We start from the raw sequence: 7076 nt of genomic DNA, 5'->3' as shown, positions 1-7076 counted from the left end.
AAGACTTATAAGCCAAGCTTCTTATCAAGAATCTATCATAAATCCAAAACTACAAATAACACAAGGAAAACTGAATAGTAGAGATGTGGATGGATTGAAAAGTGCATAAATATACATTGTAATAAAGAATGTAGGCCTTCAGCCACTATACAATATGAACAATTACAATGTAAAGAATTACAAAAATGGAAAGAATAGAGATGAAATTATAAGTTAGGGAAAGATGGGAAATGAGATCTTCTTTACTTAGACTACAAGCTTTTCACTCCATATACTGATTAGAGAAGATGGAGAAATGCTTTACAGACAATGAAAAGGCTCTTTCTTGCCACAACCTCTCTAGGACTCTACTCATTGCTTAAGGCGTATGGATGGTGGTCCATTCAGACGTCGCCCCTTTCATGGTAAGGATGAAGTTTCTTTTTATAAGCAAATTTAAATGCAAAATCTAATATTTTGAGTACATCAACACCGAAAGTTTCCTCTGTCGTTAAGTTACATCAACTCCATCTACCACTTTTGTCTTCTAGCGAATCTCTTCTCGTGTTCTTATGTGGTCTTCACGCCTCACCTTCACTCGAGTTCCTCTACAATTCATTAATTTCTTCTTTTGTTCATAATCTTGCATTTAGACACTAAAAATTAGGTAAAGCAGACATATTGCTTATGTAAAGTGTATTTCTAAATATTTATGCAATTATAACATAAGTAATGCATTTTGACACAGTTCCTATGCATTTTGGTCTCATGATTCTACTTAAAAGGCCATAATAGCATGTATTTTTACAAGTTATCAACTACCCATGCATGTTAGGGCAATAAATATTTTTCAATCAAATATCGAAACCGTTATAGAAATGGAGAGGAAGAATTAAAATTCACCCACTACTCATGCATTGAAGTTGAATGACAAAACTGTCATCAAATGAATACTAAAAACACTTATAATAAAAAATGGTTTAATGGACTATTTTTCTTTTCAAGTAAGAGCTTTTATATATATGAGATAGTGAAGTACCATCTTTACTGCATAATTAATTTGTTTGATTCCTTCTCTTGATCATTTAAGAAAGTTTTATTGTGTCTTCTTAGAGATTCAACTTTGAAGCAAAGTCTTTAGAAACTCAACGATGATTTGTCTTACAAGTCTTTAAAAGGATTGGATTTGAAATTCTAGTGCTTGAGTTTGCTTCAACATCTTAAATCATTTTCCACTCTCCAACAGAATTGTATTTCCCAAATCTTTAAAAAAAATTGGTGTCCATGATCTTTCAATCTTTTCTTGTTTACTATCCTAGAAAATAATGGGGTAAGACCTCTATTTATAAGAATTTTCCATGATCACATTCATATGGCCGTTGGGTTCCATTCCCTTGGATTTGGACTTTTGACAAATATCGTTCTTAGATCCAATCTTTTTATTTGTGCAATTAAATTTTTTGTTAACTGATCAATTGAATTGGACTTGGGGTCTATTGCTACAAGAATCTTTGATCGTCAATAAATGGAACAATAGTTGGATCGTCAAAATAGAAATATGCAAAACAAAAACTTGTTAACAGCTGAGTCGTGAAGCTCACTCTCCCTAAAATCTTTTACTGCTCTATCCTTGTTTGTGCAAGCAATTTAAAAAGTTTCCATGCCATCCTTAGGATAAACTAGCTACCAAATTTTGTATTCGATTAGGTTTGCACCAGAAATGATGGGCTAAATGAAACACCTTTTCAGATTCGTATGATATTGCTTAGCACTTCGAAACCTAGAAAATGCAAACTAACAAAAGGAAAAAATCAGTAAAGAGAAGATCAAATGCAATGAAGGAAAGAAAGAAAATTTTGTTATGTGATGAATGGAGGAGAGAAGCATAGGTTTTTATAGGATGGTGTGTCACAATAGTGGAAAATGAAACGTGCGATCTTTCGCAAAAAAAATTGTTCGTTCTATGTGTAATACATGGAGGAATGGCATTGAATGTGTAACATGAGAAGAATTTTCGTGTGAAGATTGGTTCGTTGGCAAAATAAAAAGTAAATAAAAATCAAAATATTTTTTTATTTTAACCGAATTAAAAAATAAAATATATTTTCTTTTTCAACTCATCTCACCACATTCGACTGGATAAACGACAACGACACATGTGTTTGTGAAAAGACCACCATACTGAAAGTTAAACTAACATCCTAGCAAAAGAGAATTAAACTAAAACACTCTAGATTTCATAAATTTAGAGGATTAAACATTTAAGAAAATTTGAGAAAATTGGGATTTTTGAACACATACCTTTGAAGCTCAAAATTCTCTTTCTAGTCTCAATGAAATTTGATAAAATTAAGTTGTGAACAACCACAAGAGTATTCTATATACTATCCTTTAGGCTTAGAACTTGATTGTGGGATTGAATTGGTGACCAATTTTGTAGTTTCTTTTATAGAGAAAAGAGTTTATGGACTCTTGTGAACCTTCTCCAAAATTCAGCAAGATTAATCCTTTTATTACCCAACTAATGTATGCATTATATAGTTAATATACATACAAATCAAGTTTGCATAGTAATTTGACACACACCATGCAATTAGATAGTGGATTATAGGTGGAAGAACAATCGAACAACACCATAATAAACACATAGCTTATTCATAAAAAATGGACTAATTCCACTAACTATGGAATTATCTACTAACCATGGTCAAAGTCATCATTTGACTTTCAAGAGTCAGAAGTCTACTGTTAGGCCCTGATTTGAAAAAAGGAAGTCCTAACGAAGATGATCCTTCCAGGAAAAGTTATTTCATATAAGTATAGGTATGGGATATCCTGTGAGAAAGGATACGAGAAGAGAAAATGTGACGTGAAGAAGAAATTCTTAAGTTTAAGATCTATTACGTGAAGGTAAGCAACGTGATAAGAATAGCTGGCGAGGAAGAAGCTTGTGCTGAATACCAGGAGTTAGATGTTTAGCGTAGTAAAGAGAGAAGAAGTACCTACGCCCAAGAGAATGAGGCGAGGAAGTAGGTGTCCTGTTGAAATTAATGACTTGAAAAATCGCTGAGGAAAGTAAATATCTATTACTTCTCAAGGAGAAAGAGAGTCATTCGATTAAAGAGTTTAGCTTTCCAAGAAGGTAAGATGTGCAACTCAAGGGAATGTCTAATTGAAGCTAATGTTTAGCCTATGTGTTGAGTTTGAGTTAGCTGCATGGTGTGATAAATTAGTAAGGAAACACGTGTAAAGTGTGGAATAAGTGACCCTTGGATTGTAAATAGGGCAAAAGACCAAAGAAAAAATAGAGCCTTTGTTCAGAAGTGTTAGATTTTCTAATGAAAGTGAAAAGGAAAAGTTTTGGATGCTAAATTACTAGTTGTGAGAACAGCTGGACGAGAAGCGAAATCCAAAAGCAGAGAAGGAAGGAGTTGAGGCTAAGTATTTTTGTAAGTGACTAAACAAGTTTTCAAAGTGATTTCTAAGTTGTTATTTATGGTTAAATATTTTCTATGCTTGAATACAAGTTATGAACAAATATCTGTTTTGAGTAGCTTTCATAAGCAAAGTATTTGTGAATCTTTCATCAGTGAAAGAAATGTTTTATGAATGATTTCCATAAATAGTTAATGTTGTGTTTACAACTTTGATATGTGAAAGGTATTTTATTGATGATTGCTTGGAAGTATTCTTTCGATTCTTATTGCATGATATTGTTACTACGTGATAATTTGGAAAGAAAGTAAGTGGAGAGTCAATCATCTTGTGACTGATTGTTATGATTTTATAACGTGAGAAGATGAGATTTATGGCAAGGAAATCCCAGGTAACTCATCTAACGCTAGTCGAATGTGAATTCAATATCTAAGCGAGGGGAGAATCTCATATCGAGGCAAGTTGTGTGTATTCTTGATGTTGGATGCTGGTGGAAATCTCAGGTAAGTCCCGTGATGCTGGTCAAGTGTGAATCCCAAATCTTGGCAAGGGAAGAATTCCAAGTTTAGACGAGGTTGTGATGAGGCACTGGTGGAAATCCCAGGTAATTTGCGTGATGCTAGTTGAATGTGAATTTTAGGTCCATGTGAGGGGAGAATCCCAAGTCTTAGTGATGAGCATGATTTGTGAGATGATTTAAGATAACTCTATTTACAGAGTTCTTCAGTGGGGTTTATTGACATGGGCTTGGTTGGTTCATGGACTTGACTCTTTAAATCCAAGAGATAGTTGTAAATTTAGCAATTAGATTCAAAATAATTAAGTATATAACAACATTTTAAATTTTTTGCAAAAATAACAAAATTTGTCAAATTCTATCAATGATATAAGTCTATCATCGATAGACTATGTTGTAGATATTGGTCTATCACCGATAGATCATACAAATTTTATCAGCGATACAAGTTTATCAATGATAGTTTTGTTATATTTGCAATTTTTTAAAAATTTTGCTATATCCTTAATTATTATTTCTAAAATGGTCATCAATTGCAATTTTCCTAAATCAAATTATATGAATTTGGGCTTATTAAAAAAAATTAAGTTTATTTTTAGGCTCAATTAGATTTTAGCACAAATAATAATATCAAATTAAACCAAATTAATTTATTCAATCGAATGACCATCATGAAAACACATGATGTTATCGGAATTCGTCCAAATTTATGTCTCAATTTTAATTGGAGACACATGTAAACTTTTAATTAGTCTTAAATTTATATATTTACAATTTTTTCGTTAATTTGATAAATGGCATGATAACTTATGATTGATCCAAAATTTATTGTTCAACCAATGCACCCTTTTTTAGATTTGAGTTCGACCCTTTGTAGTATATAATTGTCCCTAGCACTTGAAATCTCTGTTTGTAGTTTTGGACTTCTTCAATCATTTTTCAACTAGGACTCAAGTCATTTTTGGTAAGATTCATATGTGTTACTTTATTTAGATGAATCAACTATGACAATGCATATTAGGTTATAAGCCTTTGAAAATTTGTGACTTAATGAAAGGTTGTTGGTTGTAAGTTTAGACTAATTCAGATGACATTAGATTTATTGTAGATTTTGGACTAGTTTGGACCCTCCAAAGTAGACCCTGAACTCTCTCAATCTTTTAGACATTATAGCTGTATGTATATATTGATCAATGTATTTTGTTTTTTTTTCTTGCAAAGGATGATCAATGTAACTCATTGGAAGGTTACTTAGTTGAACAATCTCTCACTTTCTTTGTTGATTATCACCTAGTTTTTCTAATTGTTGAAAGTTCAATATATATAAAACCAATTAAGATTTTAATTTTTCTAAGGGCACGTAAAAAGAAAAATATTGATATTATTAAGTTGCACATGCAAAATAAAAAAAAATCATCGTTACATGAGATTAAAAATGAGAGACCGAAATTGAAGATAATTGCCTTTGAAATTTTTGTAATCTATAATGTCAGTTCTAAACCAAAATTAAAGATAACTGACATTAAAGACCTTTTATAACATAAAATGTATTAGTTTTAAACTGAAATAAAAGACTAGTTTTGTGCTAGCGAGTTTGTTTTACATTGGTAATTACTACTATATTCTTAAGTACCATAGATACTCTACTGAGTAATTTGTTTACGGTTCAACTACAGATCACGAAGTACTCCTACTAGAATAAGTGATAGCGTGATAGGTGAGGCCAAATTGTTCAAGTGTCAAGCCAGCATTCAAGGGATGTACTCATCCACTCTTCTTGTCATGAAATTACATTCTCATCTTCTTGTTGGAAAATTCAACTTCTTCTTCTTGTCATGAAATTACATTCTCATCTTCTTGTTGGCAAATCTTTAGTGTGTATAGTATTTTGCTTTACTTGAAATCTTATTTCCTAACGATGTTTTCCCAATTAAGTTGAAACATTATTGACAAATTAAAGTATTATGTAGAGGGTTGTCAAAATAGTTTCATATGATCAATCGTATAGATCTCAATTCAAAGTCAAAAGAGTTATTTTTCTAGTCAGTGTTATGAGTTTGGTGTACAATTTCTTTTATTTTATTCTATTACCGGATCGTCAAGATTTGTTGTTGCTAAATAATATTTTTTTTAATCTTTTTCGAAAGATCCCAGGAGATTCGGTATTTTTCAAAATTGTGCAAGATTTGTTGTTTCCCTTGCTTATGGCCTAGATTAAAGCTTCCAGATAATACTATATATATATGCATACAAGTCAGAAGTTGGTGTGATTTTTGGTGTGTTATTGTCAAGAGGAGATTGTGGTTTTAACAGTGAATCTGTCCTTAATAAACTTCATCTTTTTGATATATCGTGTTGAATACTTTGTAAATGTTTTAATGCACTAGAATGTGTGAGAAAATCTGTACGATTAGAGAGAGCCTAACTTGTTGAAAGAGTTCAATAGTGTCTCACCCAAGGGAAGCCTGTAAGTAGTTGTGACACGAGGTAGAAGCATGAAGTACTTGATATAGTCAAATCTGTAAGTTTTAACTTCTTGTCTAACTAGAGTTCAACTAAGGGTCACAGGGTAGTCTATAAATACTCTGTATCTTTCTTATATCACACACACACAATACACAACAAACATAAAGAAAATAATACCTTGCTCTCTCAAAGCACAGTGGACGTAGGCCTTGCTGAACCACTTAAAACATCGTGTGTTCATCTTCTTCCTCTCTTCATCTTTTCTTCATCTCTCCATCACTCAAAGAATAAACAAGAAGAAAACCAGAAAAAATGTGAAAGAAAGAACAAAAAGATTCTTGAAAGTTTCTTCTTCAATCATCTGTAAACATAGATCTACACACAAGTGAAACAAAGGAAAAAGTAAAACACAAGTAAGTACTAAGAGAGAACTCACCTCTTTATGCAACTAGGTGGCTTCTTTGTGTCCATACGAGGTATGATATTGAGAATTTTAGTGGTAAGGGAGATTTTACCTTATGAAAATCCAAGATCAAAGCCATAGTCGGCCAACAAAAGACATTGAAAGCCCTCATAGATCCAGAAAAGCTACCTAAAACATTGACTCAAGAAGACAAAGAAACTATGGAGAATGCAGCCTATGGTGCCATAGTTTTAAACCTAAGTGACAATGTTCTTA

General features: G+C 32.1%; 1 long non-coding RNA gene across 1 annotated transcript; it reads right to left on the bottom strand.

The window, feature by feature from the left end:
- Nucleotides 1–213: 213 nt before the first annotated feature.
- On the bottom strand, nucleotides 214–6707 carry LOC116404078. Its single transcript, XR_004217018.1, has 2 exons — nucleotides 6575–6707; nucleotides 214–621 (listed from the first exon to the last, which is right to left on the bottom strand). It is a non-coding gene; the product is annotated as an uncharacterized LOC116404078 (long non-coding RNA).
- Between the last annotated feature and the right edge of the window lie 369 nt (nucleotides 6708–7076).

Source organism: Cucumis sativus, chromosome 5 (assembly GCF_000004075.3).
Source record: "Cucumis sativus cultivar 9930 chromosome 5, Cucumber_9930_V3, whole genome shotgun sequence".
Classification (NCBI taxonomy): Eukaryota; Viridiplantae; Streptophyta; class Magnoliopsida; order Cucurbitales; family Cucurbitaceae; genus Cucumis; species Cucumis sativus.
This window is presented reverse-complemented; position numbering and strand designations above follow the sequence as displayed.